This window comes from Canis aureus, chromosome 12 (genome assembly GCF_053574225.1).
Source record: "Canis aureus isolate CA01 chromosome 12, VMU_Caureus_v.1.0, whole genome shotgun sequence".
Lineage (NCBI taxonomy): Eukaryota > Metazoa > Chordata > Mammalia > Carnivora > Canidae > Canis > Canis aureus.
This window is the reverse complement of record NC_135622.1, coordinates 51146526-51165832: the sequence shown is the minus strand read 5'-3', so window position 1 is coordinate 51165832 and position 19307 is coordinate 51146526. Positions and strand designations below refer to the sequence as shown.

The following is a 19307-nucleotide window of genomic DNA, read 5'->3' as shown; positions in this document are numbered from 1 at the left end:
ATAGTCATTTTTGTGATTGAATAGCAGGAATTAATCATGCTGTTGTCTACTTGTCTACTTGTCATTTTCTTCACTAGGCTGTAAAACCTGCTTGCTGGGATGGGGTAGATCTCAGAGAATTGAGGAGAGGGCAGATTACCCAGGGAGGAGCCTGCAGCTGCCCTTCTGAATCCCAGTTGGCATGGTGGGTAATCTAGTTAAAAGCTCAGAGAGCAGAACTTGTCCTCTTTGGAGGCCCTCTGCTGGATTCCTTCCTACTCCTGCTGATGTGGTTCTCAGAGTTCTTCCTCTGAAGATCTTCCTTTAAAACAACTTTCCTGGAAGTAATGCGCCAAACAATGGGTAGAAATCTTTTGGGGTTTGGGATCAGCACTTAATAAAGGATCCAGAAAGCCACCTAGGTACCAAAGTCTTTTCGGAGATTGAGTTCTTATCTATATGTGAGATAGAGAGGATTTGAATAACTACATCTTTTGCTCTATATCTGTATTTATTATTCATACAATTAAACAACAGCCACAGGATAATAATGAATCAGTTGTCCTTCTTGTCCTTGCTCAGGCTCCATTTTACTGTGGTCATAATATATGGTAACCATCTCTGGAGTAAGAAGGAAGCCAGACAATGTCTTTCTTATTTATTCCAGTGATGATAGATTTTGCTCTGGCTGTTGCATGATACAGCAGCACAGATGGGTAGCTCTCAGGGTGTGGGAAGGATTGCCAGAACCTACATATTCCATTTAGTACTAGTTGGGAAATGAGGACATTTGGATTCCCTGCTGCTCTTGTTTTATCTGGAACTTGCAACAGGAATGAGGATGGGGAGAAGTTGGCAAAGGCAATTATAGTGCAGTATACACGGCAAGTTTTGCAAGCATGGAATCTGTTCAGGTGTCCTTCCTAGGAGTGTTTCCTTCTGAATTAGAAAGCTCTAGTTTTCATTTGATGACTGCTTTCTGGTTAAATCGATTGTTCTACCCTTACTGGAACTAGAATAATGGATATTCAGGGAGACAACGTGGCTTTCTGAAATGACTTCATAAACAGCATTGCCAGATTGAGCAAATAAAAATTCAGGGTGGCCAATTATATTGTTATTCTAGATAAATAATGAATAATTTTTAGCATGAGTATGTTCCAAATATTGCATGGACTCTCAAATATTGCAAAGGACATACTTCTAATAAAAAAAGTTGTTTATCTGAAATTCAAATTTAATTGAACATGCTGTATTTTATCTGGCAACCCTAATCACATATAATTAAATGTCAAAGGATGCCTGAGTGGCTCAGTGGGTTGCATGTCCGACTCTTGATTTCAGCTCAAGGCATGATCTTGGGGTTGTGGGATTGAGCCTTGCATCAAATTGCATTCAGCATGGAATCTGCTGGAGATTTTCTCTCTCCCTCTCCTTCTGTCCCTCCTATTCATGCTTTCTCAATAAAATAAAATAAAATAAAATAAAATAAAATAAAATAAAATCTTTAAAATAAGTCAAAATTGCTTTTGCTCATAGGCAATAATCAATTCGATCACTGATTAGTTTTTTTTCTAGAATCAATAGGTATATTAGATATTTATCCTCATCTTTTTAGGTTGATTATAAAAGTAGGATAAAATATATGTTTTCCATTTTATATTATAGAAATATAATATGGGAATATCCATATAGATATGGATATTTGTTGTAATGTGCCGTTTTTCTTGCTTTGTTTGTTGTTTGGTTGTTTTTGTTGTTGTTGTTGATTTTGTTGTCTCTATAGTAATGTACTGCACAGGTTTAGGTTTTTTTGTATAACCTATGATTGAAGAGTGATACTAAATTTGAAATTCTGGGATGTCTGTGTGGTTCAGCAGTTGAGTGTCTGTCTTTGGCTCAGGGCGTAATTCTGGAGTCCCGGAATCAAGTTCCACGTCGGGCTCCATTCATGGAACCTGCTTCTTCCTCTGCCTATGTCTCTACCTCTCTCTCTCTCTCTCTCTCTCTCTCTCTGTGTCTCTCATGAATAAAAAAAATAAAATCTTTTTAAAAAATTTGAAATTCCTTTTTACTTTATGAAATTCATATACATAGTAAATATCAAGGATTAGATACACTGGGAAAATTGAAAAAATAATCTTGTTCTGATTATATTAATATTTTCTCTTTGTAGAACACTTGAAAATATGTAATAAGAGAAATACACCTGTAATGTTTCTTATCTATTTTATTTTTTATTTAATTTATTTTTTATTTTTTTAAGATTTTATTTATTTATTCATGAGAGACACAGGGAGAGAGAGAGGCACAGACACAGGCAGAGGGAGAAGCAGGCTCCATGCAGGGAGCCTGACATGGAACTTGATCCTGGGTCTCCAGGATCACATCCTGGGCCGAAGGCGGTGCTAAACTGCTGAGCCACACGGCTGCCCTGTTTCTCATCTATTTTATATTTTTTGGAAACATCTTTTAAAAATCAGTGTTGGGATTTTGTTGTAGTACAATTTTGTTGCCTTTAAAAAAAATTATTTCAACATAAATGTCTTTCATTTTTATTAAAAAAAATTTAGAAAACATTTTAATGGAGACTTACTATTTTTTTTCTTTATTGTTTTGGATTTTGTCCTGCTCTAATGTTAAAGTGAGGATGTTGGTACATAACTGTTTGTATCACTGATTATTTTCTTTCGATATATTTTTGAAAGTTCAGTTACTTGATCTAAAGGTCGAAACATTTTTTTAGACCTGAGATATTTGTTGCCCATACTGTACAATGGAAGCCTCCACTCCCTGTGTTCATTGTTTTGGCCAGAGAGACCCTCCTGGTCTTTTTTTGCCCTCCTGTCTCCACTTACTTCTTCCCTTAGGGATAGACATGATTTATCTAATGGGTGAGTTTGGAAGCAGGCAATTTGGTTCAGCTCTTCCTAGATTCAATTTCTCTCAGATGTGGCTACCCACAAACAGAGTTTGTCTGGGTCTTCTCTTTGCTGTGTGGTCAGATTACCAGGACAACTTGGTTGGCTGTGCATGCCTACAGTTGTCCACTCTGCTTATGGGTAAGTTGAAGTCTGGAGGAAATATTATTAGATAGTTCACCATGACTATCCATCTCATTCACCTCCTCCTATCTAGTTATATTAAATAACACATCCGATTTGGGTCTTCATCTCTCTGACAGCCGTGTCTGACTCTCAACTAGTCCCAAAACTGAAATTGAGGAGTGAGGTGTACTTATCAGAAGTTAAAACTCCAAATATAAACTCATTGGGCAGGAATAACAGAGCCCTAGTTAGGGGGACTTGCATTTAGAATGCAAAATAACACAAGGAGAATGAGATTTCGCATCCTGGTAGACTTGATTTAAGGCAGGTCAGCTTCGTTTGCATAGGTCTTGCAGCTTGTGGCCTCTTAAGCTGGCAGTTGGCAGGATGCATATTGTATAGCTGGGATTATTCATTGTGATGGGCCAGGCAAACTCTGGTGAACATGAATTGTGTGGTGTCCTCTGTTGTGTCACCTAGGTGTGATCTTACAAAGGTCTGGTTTAGGTGAGTTGGGAATTCAGTTGCTAGGAGAAAAGGTCTCTTAGTTCTTGTTAAAAATAATTTTAGAGCCAATATATAGGCTTTTAAACTATTTTTGAGTGAAAGCATTTTTTTTTTTTCTATCTTTACATTGGAAAGGCCTGGCCTGAACACTTCAAAGGTGGGTAAGTTCCATGAGGAATAGACATGTTCTGTTTACTCTGACGTACTGGTGTTGACTTCCAGAGATAAAACACATTTTGCCTTACTTTTTCACTTCCCAACCCTCTCCTGCCTCTCCTTAGTAGATGGCAAGTCTAACATCCCAATTCTGGAGCTTTACTCTAGGTTCATGGACATTTCAATGTCCAAGCTATGAGAAAGTATTTCATCTGTTTCATTTTATTCTATGGGGCAGATCTAGTTTTGAGGGGAGTCTGAAACTTGAGAAAGAATACAAAATTATGAATACAAAATTAGGTATAAAAGTAAATATTTGTTAAGAATGTGAAACATAATCATAACACATTACTGGAGACCTGGATATTCAGGTTTCTTTTCTTGAAATCTCTTTGCCAATTTATTAAAATGCTTCTCTAGAAATGTTTCTTCATAGTGATCTTGCTTGTTCTCTCCTGCTAGAGGACTCTGTGGTACCCAGGACTCATATTGACAGACTTTGATGCTCAAACTTTATTAAGATTCATCATACTAAATTAGTTTTCTATTACTACATAATAATTTATCACAAATTTAGTGGCTTTAAACAAGACCCAGTAAACATTCACACTGTGAATATGTGCTATTCATCAGAACTACCTTCTTCAGAAACTATCCATCTAAGCTCCTTAATTATCTAAGAATATTTACCTCTTCCAAAAGGATATTAGCACACCTCAGGGAGATCATTTTCCCCACTCAGAATTCTGAAAGTTCTCATAACCAGAAAGCTTAGTCTAACACAGAACAAAAGCACCCATTTCATGGGGTGCTATAGGCTGAATCATGTCCCCTTCTCCATTCATACATTGAAAACCCTACCTCGAGCACCTCGGGATGTGAGACACGGGCTGTATTTGGGGAAAGGGCCTTTAGGGAGGTAATTAATATAAAAGGAGGTCATGCAGGTGGGCTCTAACCCAAAATGACCAGTGTCCTTGTAAAAAGAGGAGATTAGGACACAGACATAGAGGGAAGACGATGCGAAGACACAGGTGAAAGATAATCTACAAGCCAAGGAGAGACCTCAAAAAGAGCCAATATACTCCTAACAGCTTGATCTCAGATGTTTAACCTCTGGAACTGTGAGAAAATAAATTTCTGGTGTTCAAGCCCCCTGGGTCTGTGAGACGTTGTTATAGCTGCCCTAACAAACTAATATAGTGGGATAGATGCAAAAGGAGGGGCCTTTGCTTTACAGTGTGATTGCCTGGTAAATGGGGTAGCTTCCAAGATTGCAAGCAGGAGGGAGGAATGGTTATTCTTGAGTGCCAGGAGCCTGTAGGGCAATGTATCCTGAGGAGCCCTTTCTGAAGAACTGAGTCGGTTCCTTGTGGCCTTTTCTCAGTGACTGCTCCTTTCTGGTCTTCTGTCTTGCACTTTCTTGACTTGCATTCCAATCTGTTGCAAATTCATTGTAACCATCCCTCCTGACACTTTTTCAGATATCATTCCTGCTAGGGGTAACCACTGACTACAGGAGGTGGCTGTTTTTTGTTTTTTTGTTTTTTTAACTGTGCCACCTACTGATCTCTTCTCTGTAAATTCATGCTCAATCACCTGCTACTCAGTGAAATGCTGAACTGTTCAAATAAATATTGCTGGGAGAACTAAGATCAATGATGTAAGCCTGTGTGTTCACAGTCACCTCCAAAAGAGTGGGGAGGTCCTGTCCTGGTCCCAGCTCTGCTGTCACTATCCCTGACATCCACTGCTTTCCTATCTCCCCATCCTGATCCCTAGATGAGTTAGACACTTCTGTTTTGGAATTCCCATAGAATTAACCCTGTGCTGCACTCTAACCTACTCCTTAGTACATTACAGTGTGAATGTTTACTTGAATATGTCCTTTAACAGCCTGTGAGGTCCTTTAACTGTAGGCTATATCTGATTCATCTTTGCATCACCAGGGGCTATCACAATGCCTGTCATAAAGTAGGTGCCAAATAATTGAGACTTAAGGTAGCTCTTCAGCTGAAAGAAAAATAATTTTTATGAAGCATTGACCAAGAGCAGTTTCCTATAGGCTTTGTTCTTTATATGTTTTCCTGTTAATTATTTCTATCCAAAAACATGGGTTGAGTGCCTTTCCTGCACCAAGAACTATGTTGAGTTTTAGGAATAAAATGATGAATTGGATCAGAGCTTCCAGTCCCTCAGAGAGAAGACAGGTGCACACATGACTGTTGCACAGTCATATATACTAAATTAGTTTTCTATTGCTACATATTAATTTACTACAAATTTAGTGGCTTAAAACAAGACCCACTTTTTATATCATATTTCCCATGGGTCAGTAGGGTGGGTACCCTTAGCCAAGTCCTCTGCTCAGAATCTTAGAAGCTGCAGTCAAGGCGTTGGCTGGAATGATAGTCGCTATCTGAGGTTGCGAGTGCTCTTTCATGCTCACATGATTTTTGGCAGAATTAATTTCCTTGCAGCTGTAGAACTCACAGTGGCTCTTTCAAACTCAGCAGAAGAAACTCTGAACTTTCTTTCCAGTTTTATTTAAAGAGCTAATCTGATTAGATCAGGCAAAATCTTGATTTTGATTGATTCATAGTCAACTGGTTAAAAGTCCTTAATTATATCTGCAAAAATTCCTTTACTTTTGGAATCCATCATATGCAAAAGTCCTGCCCAAACTCAAGGGGAAGGGATTGCACATATCCCATGGGGTTAGAATCTTGGAGGACTACATTAGATTTCAGCCTACCATAATATGATATGATTCCTTGATTACTATTCAGCACTAAAGGCTATGCACAAAGCTTTGATGTGTAGTTTCTGCTATACTCAAACTTAAAACAGTGTGAAAACAAAAAGATGGCAATGCAATAAACGATGCCATAGGAGTAATGCAGAGAATCATGTGTGCCAGGAGTTCGAAGGAGCTCCTTGTGGCTAGAGTAAGGCTTCTTGGAGAACATAAAAAGCAACTAAGCCTTTAAAGATGAGCTGAATTTAAACTGTCAAAAGGAATACTTGCGCTGTCAGTGCATACAAACCTTTATTTTACTTCATGTTGTCTACTTTATATATTTTCACTGAATTAAATTAAATGTTGCCAAATAACAATTTTGATTAATTGCCTGCGGCACCCCTATCTCTCTATTGTAGTCTCTTTAACTCATTACTTGTTTTGGAGGGTTCTATTTAGAGAATAGGTAGCAAGATAGAGAGAGAAGTATATATAGAGACAGCCACTTTCCATTCTGCCTTTAAGTCATGGGGCAAGCTGGTCATTTCCTCTTTCCAGCTTGAAATGGTTTTATTTGTAATTGAACACTCAGGTAGAATAATTTATAAAGTCTTTTTCCTGACTCACTTCCTCACCTAGATTTCTTTAACATCCCAGAATAAGATAGGCCTCCTTTTTTATACATTTCTATAGTATTTACACCTCTACTTCATAACCTTCATCTCATAATTACTTGTCAAAAGTTCATCCCTGCTAGATTCTACAGTATGGAATATATCTTGTTTACTACTATATCCCAATGTCTGGCACAGTGCTTGATATGTAATAGGTGCTTAATAATTACTTGTTGACCAAGTGAGCAATCATGTATGATCCTGCCAAATGAATATACTTTTTCTTTTTAAAAATATTTTATTTATTTGACAGAGAGAAAGATAGCACAAGCAGGGAGAGTGCAGGCAGAGGGAGGGGGAGAAGCAGGCTTAGCCTGATGGGGGACTCAATCTCAGGACCCTGGGATCATGACCTGAGCCAAAGGCAGATACTTAACTGACTGAGCTGCCCAAATGTACTCTTATTTCTATATACCAGTCAATATTTAAAATAATCAGGCAGTTATGAGGCATTTTTAACATTATGTGATTTTAACCAGTTAATAAACCCTGCCTATTTGATTATAAAGATTTTGGTCTTGTTTTCTTCGATAGGCTGGACAGAGCTAATGGTGGCCTGGTCTGTGGAATATGCTGGAACAAGAGGTCTTGGGACCATGTGGACTCTCTAAAAGATGCTCATTCCCAGTTCTATGTATTTATAATCCTATTATAAAAAGAGCAGTATTGTTGAGAGAAACCAAGGTTGAACTTAGAAAAGTGGCCGTAAATGACAAATTCAGTAGGTAATGTAGGGATGAAAATGGGCAGCAAGTCTAGTAGACAGAACTTGGAAGGCAGTGTGGAGTCAGCAGCAAGAAACGGGTCTGACAAAATGGTTTTGAATTAAAGCTGTGAACAAAAAGAATGTGCAGCCTTTCCTGTTTTATGTTATACCTGGTGCACCTGTAGGCAGAGGGGGAAGTGTGGAATTGGTAGCCCAAGGAATTACATAGATAAGAGGTTTTTATGCCTAAGTGGATTTATAGGATACTGTTCTCTGATATTTACAGTACACATAATCAGATAATACCCATAATCAGATAATTCACTTGAAATTCTGTTTTATTTTGAAACTATTGCATTTTTCCATGGATCCAATGTTATATGAAGGTGGATTAGATTTTCAAGACAATTCAAGAATACAAATGTGTATTTTATAAGAATTTATAGAAGTGTTTATATGGCTTGTTTTTTTGGGAATCAAACATTTTATCTTTTCAGATTACTTTATAGGAAATAGTTCTGATATATGTATTATGGTTACTAGTTTCTTAGTCATAAATAACTGAAATACTTCTGTAAGTTACCACTGTTTTGCTTAACTTTACAGGTTGTTTTTTTAATTTCTTCACTTCATGGGAGTAAGTGCATTAATTTCCATTTTAAGCCTTCATTGGATATTAAAATTAGAATAACTTGTTCAAATCCTGTAGTTTTTATCTTGAATAAATATTGCTAAACTTTATTGAACAACTTGAGTTAGTTTTGGAAAGTCATCAAAATCTTTTCCTTCCTCATTTATTCCTTCAGATCCAAATTTATTTTCATTTTTTTCCTTGATGAAGTTACTTCATTAGGCATTTCTTTGCCCAGCTATACAAGTTAATTTTTTTGTGTGTGGTGGCTCATTTTATTTAATTAATTAATTAAAATTTTAAAAAGATTTTCTTTCTCTCTCTTTTTTAAAGATTTTATCTATTTATTTGAGAGAGAGAGAGAGAGAAAGAAAGAGAGGGAGAGAAAAAGAGAGAGGAAGAACAGGGGAAGGGGCAGAGGGAGAGGGAGAAAGAGTATCTCAAGAAGACTCCAACTGAGTGTGGAGCCCGACATGGGGCTTGATCTTATGACACTGTGGGCTCACACCTGAGCCAAAATCAAGAGTTGGGCACTTAACCAACTGAACGGTACTCATTGTATGCTTTCATATAAGAGCATTGTATACATGTGTGGTATAAATTTGGCTCCATATGAAATTATTACCAGCCTCTTTCAGTTTTAGGGCATGGAGAACCCTTTGAGGTTAATAACCCATCTCAACCTACAGTCATGGAAAATGTGTCTAGAAAAGGTGAACAGTGTGTCCAAAATGACATGACAAGTCAAAGCTGAGACATAACCAGAATTCTGATGGTTTAATTCCTGTTCAACAACTTTTTTGATATACCATGCTACCTTGCCCATAGCATTTGTTTTCATTTTGAGTTCTAGTCTAGAATGCTTTCCTATATCCAAAAATGTATCTTATATATAATTTTAAGTATATTTAATGATTTAAAAATAGTCAACTAAATATTCCAAAAGTCTTAGAAGAACCTCTCAATTGAAAGGGGGATAAGATCATGTATTTCCTCTCAAACTTTAATTGAATAATTTGTAGTGATGTTAAGGAGCACTAAATATTGAGGCAAAGGATACTGAGACGATTAGCAGCACAAAACTTGTTTCTACAGCCTCCCACCCTACACAAACAGAGAAGTTCATGACCACATTGTTTAATTGTTTATACTCCTAGAGGAAAAAATAAATACACAATGAGACATAGCCATGCCAAGTTGTAGAACATGATATTATGGAGCTTAGGGAGCCAGAAAATGTAGTGTTGTAAGTCTAGGTGCTTGCACACCTTAGAGTTTACTGATTTTAATCATTCATTCAAAAAGCATTTACTGAGTTCTTAGGGTCAGACACACAGGGATGAAAGATGTGATCCTGTCCTCCAGATGCTCATAATTTGAGGTATGAAAGGAGAGATGACAGGGAGAAGGTTGGAAGAGACAATCTGAAAATAACCAGGCCCTTTCTGGAGTGAGAGAAAGAGTTGGCACCATTAATGTGATTATTCCCCCTTGTTATGCTTCCACTCATTAGAATTGATTGTCCCTGTTCCATTTTTCCATTTGCTGCCCATTGTCTTTGTTGTTCTCTGATTCTTTTTTTTTTTTTTAAGAACACATTCTTTTTTTTTTTTTAAAGATTTTATTTATTTATTCATGAGAGACACACACAGAGAAAGAAGGAGAGGTAGAGACACAGGCAGAGGGAGAAGCAGGCTCCATGCAGGGAGCCTGACGTAGAACTCAATCCTGGGTCCCCAGGATCACAACCTGGGCCAAAGGTGGCTCTAAACCGCTGAGCCACCCGGGCTGCCCCATTCTCTGATTATTTCAATCCTTGCCCAACTTGTTGTAGCTGTGAACTATTTATTTTAATTGTTCTTTGGAAGAACTTGAGCTACTGGGCTGAGAACCCTCATGTTTTCCAAGGAAAGTACTGTAAAAATTGCATGTAAACGAGAATTATTGTTTTAGACAAGCTCATGCAAGACAAATCATCCATGCTACCAGTATCTGACAAAGCCCTATCACTAACCATCCATCTCCTTCATATTTGAGGCTGAAGTACTTTGCTTACCTCATGCTTTGCCTTCCCTCATCATTTTCTAACATTCCTAGTTCTTGCCAAATATTTTTTGGTGAAAGGTTGCCTAGGTTTCTACCTCGTCTGTGATGATGTTGTTAAGTATTCTGAGATTTGTATTGAGTACTGAAGCTCTATGATGGGGTTGTTTGGTACTTGTATATTTGTTCATCTTTTCTTAATATTTTTAAAGATTTTATTTATTTACTCATGAGAGACACAGAAAGAGAGAGAGAGAGAGAGAGAGGCAGAGACACAGGCAGAGGGAGAAGCAGGCTCCTTGCAGGGAGCCTGATGTGGGACTCGATCTTGGGTCTCCAGGATCACGCCCTGGACTGAAGGTGGTGCTAAACGGCTGAGCCACCCCAACTGCCCTTGTTCATCTTTTCTTAAAGAGTTTATTGTTAATGCAACTGCTACATAGACCTGGAATGACTGGTTAAAGTGTTGAGGTCAGTCATTGAACCGTGAACAGTTTGTCTTTAGTGAAATATAATTTCTTTCTGATGGCAGTGGGGGATGAAGGAGAAAGGCTAGAGTTCTAGAGGTCAGAGCTAAGTAAGAGACAGTAGCCCACTTTTCTCTATGTACCTGGTACTCTGCTGAGCATTTTAACATGGACTATACCATATAATCTTCATAGGAAGGCTGTGGAGCACACTCTGTATTCCCATTTCACAGATAAGGATACCACTGAGGCTTAAAGTAAATGCTTTGCTTGTCACATATCCATTCAGTGCCAGGGTAAAGTTTGAACCCAGGTCAGTCTGTTTCTAAGCCTTGAGTTCCTAATCATTGTGTTAAACTTAGTTTTTCCTTTATTTCATTGGATCTCACTTTTTTTTTTTCCCATTTAATGAGTTTTATGTCTGTCTCCTCTCTCTTCATCTAAACCATGGGTGACTTAGTGTACATTTCAAACCTACACCTAGTAAAAAGGATCATAAATTATTCACAGGATTGAGCAACCCAGTATTAATTTAATTTGATTTAATTTTTTTAAAAATTTTTATTTATTTATGATAGTCACACAGAGGCAGAGACATAGGCAGAGGGAGAAGCAGGCTCCATGCACCGGGAGCCCGACGTGGGATTCAATCCCGGGTCTCCAGGATTGTGCCCTGGGGCAAAGGCAGGCGCTAAACCGCTGCGCTACCCAGGGATCCCCCCAGTATTAATTTTAGATAGAACATTAGGCTATGTGACTTCCCAAACCTCTTCCATCTCTAATAGCCTGTGATTCCAGAGAGGGATCTGGGTCTGAGTCACTGCTGTACCACTTACCAATTACATAATTTCAGACCAGAAACCTTACTTCTTGGGGATTTAATCTCCTTTTCTATAAAATGAGAGTAAAGTGACATATCTTAGAATGATATAGCATTAGTGAAAACACTTAGCACAATGTTTGGAATTTCCTATCTTTATACTTAGACTCCTCAGATGGTTACATTTCTCAGCCCTAACCTAATTTTTAAAGATGAAGTTGATTTCTCAAAATTCCATTGATTTGAAAAATCATGATCATTGCAGTTACAATAAAGTATATCGTTTCATGAAGATAAGACTTTCTCAACCAATGGACAGCTCACAGAATCTCAAAATGGTGAGTGACTCTAGAGATAATATAATCCAATTCCATTAGTTTGCAGATCTCAACACTGACGCACAAAGAGGGAAATGAATTTCCCAAATCACATTGCAAATTGGTGATAAATTCAAGATCAGAACTTATTTCTCCTGATGTAAGACCCAATGTTTTTGCTTCAGAGTTCTAATAAACTCAAGAGGAAGGTTGACATTAGAGATTAGCTACATTGTAAAAAGAGACATTTTATATGCTCTTTATGTCAAAAATTGTCTATATACTAAATATGATTGGCAATAAAGATTTATGTGTGTGTTATGGGGGGTACCTCAACTATAGAATCCAACAGACCTAGATTTAAGACACTGATCTGCTATTTATTAGCTATGTGCCCTCAAATCTTAAACTCTTAAAATCTTAGTTTTCTTATCAGTAAAATGGGGATAATGATCATAACAGTCTAGTAGTGGGGAGGATTAAATGAGATAATATATGTGAAGTACTTAGTAGAATGCCTGGCATATAGTCATCACGTCATAAACAGTAACTTAATGATAATGATATTAACATATTATCATTAACTTAATGATAGCAATATTAACATAAAGTCAATGGGAACCACCACAACTGCTCCATCCATAGGTGAATTTATCTCAGTGGAACCAAAAATGCCTAATTTCTTGGGCACTTGAGTGGCTTGGTCAATTAAGCCTCTAACTCTTGGTTTCAGCTCAGGTCATGATCTCATAGGTTGTGGGATGGAGCCCTCCTACTGGGCTCCACCCTCAGCAGGGAGTCTGCTTGAAGATTCTCCCTTATATACTTCCGTCACTCTCTCTAGCTCTCTATCTCAAATAAATTAATAAATCTTTAAGAAAAAAATTGCCTGATTTCTTAGTGAAAGTCAATAGAAGCCAGGACCAACTAGACACACTGTTTTGACTCAGCTAAGCTGTCTTTACCTATAGCTGGCTCCTCTCACTGAGTGACTTAGGGAACTCTTTGGACTCTCAGATGCTGTTTAGCCCTGAACAGGTCCATAGAATGGGCTCTTACTGAATATAAACAAAGAAGAAGTACTTATTGTCACCAGAAAGCCACTTATACTTCTCTTGCCTTTGAGTAAATAAGTATGAGTAAATACATTGTGCTATTAGTCTTTAGGCCGTGGAGGCTTCACAGAAGAGATTAATGTCAGTAATAGTAACACTTTAAATGTTTGAATAAACCTGAAACTAGAGACGGTTCCTTGTTTGTCATGTCTCCTACTTAAAGGACCCTAATGAAATCAAGGATAGAAGAAGATATATACAAATGCCCATTGTTCTTTAAAAGACAGACCATGACTGAATAAGCTGGTTTTATAGTGTTAAACACCAGAAATTCAACTGAGTAAATCTAATTGACTTTGTTACATCTCTTATGAATCTGTCTGTTCACATCCAGAAAGTAGAGGGAAGCTGGAAGAAGAGTTTTATTTTATTTTTTATTATTTTTAAGAAGATTTTTATTTATTTATTCATGAGAGACAGTGAGAGAGAGGCATAGACATAGGCAGAGAGAGAAGCAGGCTTCCTATAGGGAGCCTGATGCAGGACTTGATCCCAGGACCCCAAGACATGACCTGAGCCAAAGGCACCCCTCGGAAGAGTTTTACAAAATAGAAAGTTTTTATTAAGAAGGAAGGTGGGGCAAGAGTTATTAGCAAAAGCAAAGGATTGTTTCAAGCAAGGTCACTTTAGAGGGTAGGGCAGAGGGTCTTATCATGTAGATTACCTCATCAACTTTTAGGTGAGGAGACTGACCATGTGACAGATTACTTCATTAGTGCTGACCAGAAAATTCCTAAATGACCAGTGGTTAAGACTACATTTCTGGAGGAGTCAAAACTACAGTTAAGTTAGGTATTAAGTCCTAGTTTGGTGACTTGTCCTAGCATAAGTGACTCCATCTTGCACCCGTGGTTTTCACCATTAAGAGAAACGCTATCATATTTTTTATGTTTTATTTAAATAAGTAACTACAGTAGTGCATTTTTCTCTCATTAAGAATTTCTCGAATCATAGAAGAGTGGGAGAAATATTAAGTAATCCATTCTTGAATTCAAGGTAAACAATACTTGGCATCTTATAAATGCAGGCTATGCTATTCCAAAATAAAAAAAGTTCTTAAAAATTAATAAATTTCACAGCTCATTATCTTTATGCTAAAGATAATCCAGTATTTTGGGGGTTAAGTTTTATACAAATAACAGCTTTCTGATATCTATTTAGAAATACTCTTTCTGTTTACTTAATATTAACTGTGTTGGTGAGAGAATAGGTTTACTATTACAAAATATTAGTTTTGATTATTTAATCCTAGTGATAATGGAATCTAGAAGGAAGGGAGGATGCACTGAAGAGGAACTTGGGTCACTGCAAATTTTGTAAATTAATTCAATGTGGAATCTTGAAGTCAGTTCCCAAAGTCTAAGTAGATTAGATACTATAGCAGTACATTGTTCACATGTTAATAATGGATATGTAGAAATTTGGCATGTATTTGACCATTAATTTCTTCTGTGGTTGACAATATCTTAAAAGAATCCCTGAATATTATGTGCTAATAATACAATTTTTCACCCTGAGGCATTAAAGCTACAAGTTCAGGGAAAATGAGACAGAAAGAGCGAGAGGGGTGCAGGGGAAAGAGGAGGGAGAGGAAGAGGAAAAGGAGAGACATGGAGGTAAAGATATTGAAAGAGCAAAAGAAGAAGAAGAGGGGGGAGAGGAGGAGAAAGAGAGGAGGAAATATGACAGAGATGGAATAGGATGATGGGTGAAGGGTGGGAGAGAGAGAGAGAGGTATTGAGCAACTGAAAAAAACGCATTAAATGATTATTGACCAATGTTTAGAGCAGCTATTTCTTACTTTAGCTTCTATCCTATAACCCGAAAGTGAAAGCAAATATCCTGTGACTGCTGCATCTCAGAAATAGAAAGAGCTCTGAATTTGTCTAAATTTCCTAAAGAAGGCATGCCTATCCTGAGACATATCCTAGGCCCTTATAAAGCATCAATATATCTGTTCATCTGTCAGCACGCATTTCTTTTGTCTGTCTTTCTCTCCAGAACAATGTTCCTACATGTCTATTGTGTCTTAACTGTTTTCATTGCTGTGTAAATATTTCATGATTTGGAATATTTCCACTTGCAATCATGTCATATTTAAGAAATCTGAACAGAGTACACGTTATCTTTGGTTGTGATGAGTTGATTCATTACCGGATACTGGTTAGCCAAAGATAGAAACAATTTTTATACTATTAATCATATTTCCCGTAAACTCTATGGTAGTTGTCAAAAAGGAAAATTATACAAACATTTCATCCCTTACCATCATCTTAATGTTTAAAGAATGTTTCATTATTCTTCAAGGAAGGAGCAGCATAATTTAGGAACAGTGTATGTCTGTTAGTGTGTAGATTTTAAAAAAGAAGTAGATGATATATGTGCGCCCCAAAGGGAAGTCATTTGACCTTAAGAGGGAGAATTATGTTAGATTGGGGTGTTTTTTTAATTTGAAAGTAATCTCCTTACTTATGCATTTTGTCTTATATAAATAATAAGCATGGAATTAGGGAGAAGAGCCTATGAAGGTTGGAATCTGTCTACTAGAACACAGCCAGGTTTTGAGCCTGGCCAATGAACCTCACGCTGATTGTCCTTTTGTCAATTGCACAATTTAATGTTGTAGTTATCACCATTCATTCACCTATCACATATGGGATGTTCACCATAGTCACAAACTATGCTAGGCATTGAGGATATAAAGATAAGATAAATTCACACTCTTCAGAAGCACAAATGTTAAATGAAGATAAACAACAGACTTTTAAACATTGTAAGGCAAAGGGGAGTGCTGGTACCCAGTCCAAACTCCTTATACGAGCTGAGTGATGCTGGACAAAGTACTTTGCCTTTCTGAAATTGATTCCCCATCTAAAAAATGGGGATGACAATGGCAAAACTTCTGAGAAGGTTGTCACTAATGTCAAACAAGAATGAATAACATGTCTTTTAAATGGTAGAGTGCTAAACATATGGGAGTTCTGTTAGGAAGGAAATATGGTACAGTGGAATAGACATGACTTTGGAGTTACTAAACTCAGTTCAAATCTCAACTCCACCATTTAAAATTTTTATGAAATTGAGTTGTCATGAAGGTTAAATTCATTCATTCGTTCGTTCATTCATTCATTCATTCATTCAATCATCCATCCAGGATGGATGTTCTTAAGCACCTACAATGGGACTGACACTGTTTTAGAACTGAGATTGGAAAGCTCTATAAAGGGCCAGATAGTATTTTAGACTTTGTAGACTATAAGGCTTTCATTGCAGCTACTCTACTCTGCTTTTATAATGTCTCCTGCACAGGCTTAAAAAGTGTCTGTGTCCCAACATCTACTTAGGTAACTATATAAGGAAGAAATGTCCACTGGATTAAAATTAATTTTCTAACTATATTTTTTTGGAATCTGCTTTTAAGCCCTCTATGACTTTAAAGAGCTATAGGAATACAAGGTAACCATGGGATCTCAGATTTTGTAACTGTCACATTTTCAAACTGTGGTGGATCTCCTAGGACCACACAGTTTAGCCTTTCCCTTATCCTCCCCTTCCTCCTCAGAGGAATATGAGGCATATAGATACAAAGGAACAGCCAAAAGTCTCCACCCAACCACCGTCCCAGCAAGTTATGTGGACTAAAGAGGACACAGATGCCTTGATTAATCATTGAAATTATAAAATTGTTGCTTTAAGAGTATTTAGATTTCATTCATTCTAAAACCATTTATGGATAGAAAGTTTCCTAGAGAAGTTGATGATCATATCGGCTTTGGGGTTTGGAAATTTGGACATTTTAAAAGTGGAATTAACTTCAATTTGAAAATAAATGACAAAATTCCTTTTAATTTTTATAAAAATAGCATTTTCAGAATCCAATATACAATCATATATTATTATAAACATTAACAATACCAAACACGTGTGTAATGCCTACTATAGTCTGGGCACAGTGAGCCTCCCAGTAGCCCAGGGAAGTGGGCACTATTATTAGTATTGTCATTCTACAGATGACACAACTGAAGAGGAAAGATTAGGAAATTTGCCTGAGAACACAAAGCAGGGAAGTCATAGAGCTAGGATTTGAACCCAGATCTGCTTGCAGAATGAGATGGGCTTTGTGATTTCTATTTCAGCTCTACTAAGGACACATTGAGACAGAGGTTAGACCCTGAGCAGGATTAACATTTGAATAAAGATGGGGATCCCTGGGTGGCTCAGCAGTTTAGCACCTGCCTTCAGCCCAAGCCCAGGGCGCAGTCTGGAGTCCCAGGATCAAGTCCTGCATCTGGCTCCCTGAGTGGAGCCTGCTTCTCCCTCTGCCTGTGTCTCTGCCTCTCTCTCTCTCTGTGTATGTCTCTCATGAATAAATAAATAAATAAATCTTTTAAAAAAACCATTTGAATAAAGAATTGCTTAAATATGTATGTACAATCTAAATATTAGTCATTTTAGGCAAGATTTTTTTTTCTAGGTTTCCTAAATGCTGGTCACAAAAAAAGACTGATACCCAAGACATACTTGATTGAAGTAGACTTTGAAGGCTATGATTTGACCACTTACGTGAATATCTACATGACAATGCATTATATGATGGGTGCTACCCAAAGGTATGCCAAGAATTTATCTTTGAGTTCTTAGCTGAAGTTCTCCAGGAGAATCTTGGGGAAAACTGCATGTTTTCTTCTACTTGGTTCATATTGGTACTTTAAAATATGAAAATCTGAAGGTAAGTATGCAATGTCTGGATTCAAGAGGTTCTCCAAACCTACATTATTATTATTATTATTATTAATTATTATTATTATTATCTTAAAAAGCAAAATAAGAGAATTGAAAAAATAAGAACAAAGTCCTCACCATGGCCTTTGAAAACCTCCTGATCCTGCCTTGACTAGATTTTGACCTCTTTTTTGTCACTGACCTTGGTCCCCTTCCTCCTGCACTCCAGACTCACTGACCACTTGCTATTCCTTCCTACCCTAGGGCTCTGACATCCTTCCCCCCTGCCCTTCAGGGACTGCATTCCCACCCTTACTTCAGTTTCCTGCTCAATTTTCACCTAATCAGAGCAGCCTTCCCTGACCACCCTCAGTTGGACTGTCCCTACCCATCCCCAAGTCCCTCACTGTGCTTTTCTTGTGCTTCATAACTCTTATTATCAACTGACATTTATTGTGTGCTTATTTGTTTATTGTCTATTTTCATCACTAGAGAGTGAACTTAATGAGAAAAAGGACTTTTTTGGTTCACTGACATGTCCCCATGCTAGAACACTGCCTAGGACCTAATAAATATTTGCCTAATGAATGAAACAGTGATGACACAAGAGGAAGACAAATGCAGAACTTTCCCCTCAGACTTGCTGAGGCTTTGCTGAGAACTGTAATAGTGACCACTGGGTGGCCACAGCTGCCTTCCCCATCCACAATGGGCAACACTCCTTGCAGGGCATACAGTGCCAGAGTTTTGTGAGCTTTGTAAGCTGTTGTTTTTCTGAGAAGAGGGCTTCAGGCTGCTGTTTTAGTTTTGATTTCCCAAAGGAAATAAGTCGTTGAAAGACCTAGGCAGACTACATTTACTAGACTGCTTTTCAATACACTCATTCACACATTGATTTATCAAACATTTACTGAGCACCTATTGTGTCCCAAGCTCTTAAGAAACAAAGATGAATACCCTAGTATCCCTGCTTCTGACAAGCTGGCCCAACCCTATTGGAGGAGCAGGGAAAGAAGTCTCAAAACTTCCCCATTAGCTCTCTGACACAGGGACAGAAAGTCTTGGAGACACAGGACGGGCACCCAGTGCAGGCTTCTGGAGAGATATGACAAAACTGTGAAAGAAACTGAGACTTACCCAGGTGGAGGTGGTGCAAATCTTTCCAGGAAGAGGAAGCAATGCTCAAAAACTCCAATAGCTGAGAGAACTTGGCATGTTTGAAAGTGAAGTGGATGCTTCTTCCCGGAGAGTGAGGTACCAGGTGGGAGAAAAGATGAGGCTGGAGAAAGAGAACTCAATGTTGACGGGCACTGGGTGTTATTCTGTATTTTAGTAAATTGAACACCAATAATAAAAAAAAAAAAATGTTGCAAGGAAAAATCA

At 37.7% G+C, this 19307-nt stretch overlaps 1 long non-coding RNA gene across 4 annotated transcripts in view; it reads left to right on the top strand.

Annotated features, from left to right (window-relative positions):
• Nucleotides 1-3523: 3523 nt before the first annotated feature.
• The window catches only part of LOC144324701 (uncharacterized), a 136868-nt gene continuing 121084 nt past the window's right edge, over nucleotides 3524-19307 (top strand). For all 4 annotated transcript variants that reach the window (XR_013390136.1, XR_013390134.1, XR_013390133.1 and 1 more), the window contains exons 1-2: nucleotides 3524-3690; nucleotides 17677-17812. This is a non-coding gene — a long non-coding RNA (uncharacterized LOC144324701). The remainder of the gene's footprint in view (nucleotides 3691-17676; nucleotides 17813-19307) is intronic.